The sequence below is a fragment of the Geospiza fortis genome, unplaced genomic scaffold (genome assembly GCF_000277835.1).
Source record: "Geospiza fortis unplaced genomic scaffold, GeoFor_1.0 scaffold40, whole genome shotgun sequence".
Taxonomy (NCBI): Eukaryota; Metazoa; Chordata; class Aves; order Passeriformes; family Thraupidae; genus Geospiza; species Geospiza fortis.
Genome location: NW_005054297.1, coordinates 6799462 through 6801875, shown reverse-complemented (window position 1 = coordinate 6801875; position 2414 = coordinate 6799462). Strand labels below are relative to the sequence as shown.

At 53.4% G+C, this 2414-nt stretch overlaps 1 long non-coding RNA gene across 1 annotated transcript in view; it reads left to right on the top strand.

Moving 5' to 3' along the window:
* Positions 1–2000: 2000 nt before the first annotated feature.
* The window catches only part of LOC115947655, a 23074-nt gene continuing 22660 nt past the window's right edge, over positions 2001–2414 (top strand). The window contains exon 1 of the long non-coding RNA XR_004081522.1: positions 2001–2324. This is a non-coding gene — a long non-coding RNA (uncharacterized LOC115947655). The remainder of the gene's footprint in view (positions 2325–2414) is intronic.

Sequence of the window (2414 nt, the reverse complement as noted above, 5' to 3'; positions counted from 1 at the left end):
GAGAGAGAGAGGGGGAGGGAGGGCGGGAGGGAGGGAGGTGGAGGAGGGAGGACGAGTCAAGCGCTGCACTCCAGAAAGCTCAGTCTTACCCTCTGTCTCTGCTGCTAGTGCTGCAAGTGGGATAGCTGCTCATCACAAAACACCAGTTCAGTCCTCAAAACCGATCCTCATTTCACGCCCGAGTGTTGCTTCTGTGGCTTTCTCAACCCCGTGATCTGTAGTGATTTTCTCCTATCCTTTCCCTCCCCACGTCCGCTATAGACTGTGAATCGAGCAACGATTTTTAAAGCAAATGTTTGTTCGCCTTTCTTTTCTTCTATTCTGCATTTTGCGGAATCAAGCTGGTAAGGAAACTCGTTTTGCAGATTCCCACCTTCCCCTGTTGTGTCGGTGCTTTTGTGAAATAGCTGCAGTCACTGTAACTGCATAAAACTCCAGGGAGGAAGGGGGACTGCCTTAGATCTCAGACTTTCGTCCTGTTTCCTAGTGCTGTTTCAGCCCCTCGGTCTTTGTGATTGTGTTCTTCCTATTACCATGTTTTGAATGTGTCTTTTCAGCATGTTTGTGGGTATCCAAGGAGAAAAAAAAAACAACAACAACAAAAAAAAAACCCTCGGAGAATATGATCAGGAAGGGAGTGAGAGGGTTAGTAGAAGAAACACATGTAAGAAGTAACAGATTTATTTCCGAACACAGACTTGCTGCTTCGATGATTGCTAAAATGTAGCGTCACCTACCTGGGTAAGTGGGAAATAAACTTTAATGGTAAAGCTCTCCGACTCAACTTTGCTTATTCTGACGTCTCTAGTTCGCGTCTCCTTTTGACTTTGAGCCATTTAATCGCGTACGGCTTTTGTGTGCTCCCGCCCTACCCTTGGTGATGCCTGGCTCCTTACCTGTCCTCTCTGCTCGGAGCCCGGAGAGAAAAGAGGGAGACTCCGGGGGCTGCCGAGCTCGGGGCAGCCAGTGGGGAGAGAATGAGCGTGTGCGGGTGTGTGTGTGCGGTGTGTGTGTGCGGGTGTGTGCGTGTGCACGTGTGTGCGGCTACATGTGTGTGCGCCTGTGTGCGTGCGCGCAGCCAGGGGAAGGCAGGAATCCAGCTGCTTTCTCCTTCTGTGAACACATGTGGGAAAGCAAGTTCTGTACGTGCGCGTTCTGTGTGTGTTTGTGTGTGCATTGTATATATGGCTCTTTTGAATAAAAACGCATGCAGACCAGCGTAGCGAAATGTCTCTTTCATCGCGATGATATATTTAAGCGAAAAGCGGCCGGATATGTTGAGGTGGTTCAAAGCAGCGGTCACAGCGTGTCTTTGTCATTTGGGGCGGTGAGTGATTGTAGGAGGGAGGGAAGGTTGCCACCTCTTTCCTTGAGGAGTCCAGAGACACAGAGGGGCAGAGCCACGCCGTATGGAGTCGGCGCTGGGGAGGGAGGGACTGCTCCCTTCTCCGGAGGGCTGCAGGGCTGCTCCTCGGAGCCTCCTCCGGCCCTGGCACCGGCCCCGGCCGCTCTGCCTCGCCAGAACACGAAAACCCTCCCCCGCCGGTGCTGGAGACACTCGGCTTTCTATCTGCAGCATCAGCGAGAAAGCCCAGCTCGGCGCAGGCTCAGTGCTCACCGCCGCAGTCCCGGACGGAGGAGGGGGGCTCGGGAGCGCAGCATCTTCGCAGCGGGTTAAGTAGGATTAGTACCAAATCCCTATTATATTTGCCAAGCAACTTGCATTTGTCAAAATTCCCCCTCGCTGTTCTGGAGCTCCGCGAGGAGGAAATTTTGCTCACAGTGTAAGATCCAGACATGCCAGTACGTAGGAATACCAGCATACTGCATTACACTGGCTTCCTGCGCTGGAAATACAACTGCGAACCGCAGGTCCCGCTGTTCCCGTCCCTTTGTGTTTTTAAACGCAGGCAGGAAACTTAATGTATTCGCCAGGGAAGGGGCGGGATGAGAGCGTTTTTAACCTCCCCGCCATAAACTTTAATCGGATTCCAGGCTGTTGCACGGCATGGACGCTCGCCTTCTTGCCTGCGTCTCCTTCCCCGTTGTTTCTACTGCGGTCTCCTTGCGAGTGCCTCTTTCAAGCGAATGAGTGATTTCTTTCTCTTGCCATGTGCAATTGCTCCCCCTTCCTTTCCTACCCTCGCTGGCCTCTCTTACACACACTATGCCTTTCACACGCGGTCTGCCCCCCTCGGTCCCCCCCTCCTTTCCTTCTCTTTTGCAGTGTCTTCACATGCAATCTCTCTCTGAATGTGCAATGTCTTTCCTGCTCGGGAGTGCTGCGTCCTTCACAGTGGATTGGTTCCTCTCTCGGAGCAGAGGTAACGGCCCCCCCTTTCCTATCATTCTCCCTTCCTCCCTCCCCTCCTCCCCTCCTCCCCCAGGGCAGGAGGCCGGGCTGGGGAACGGGC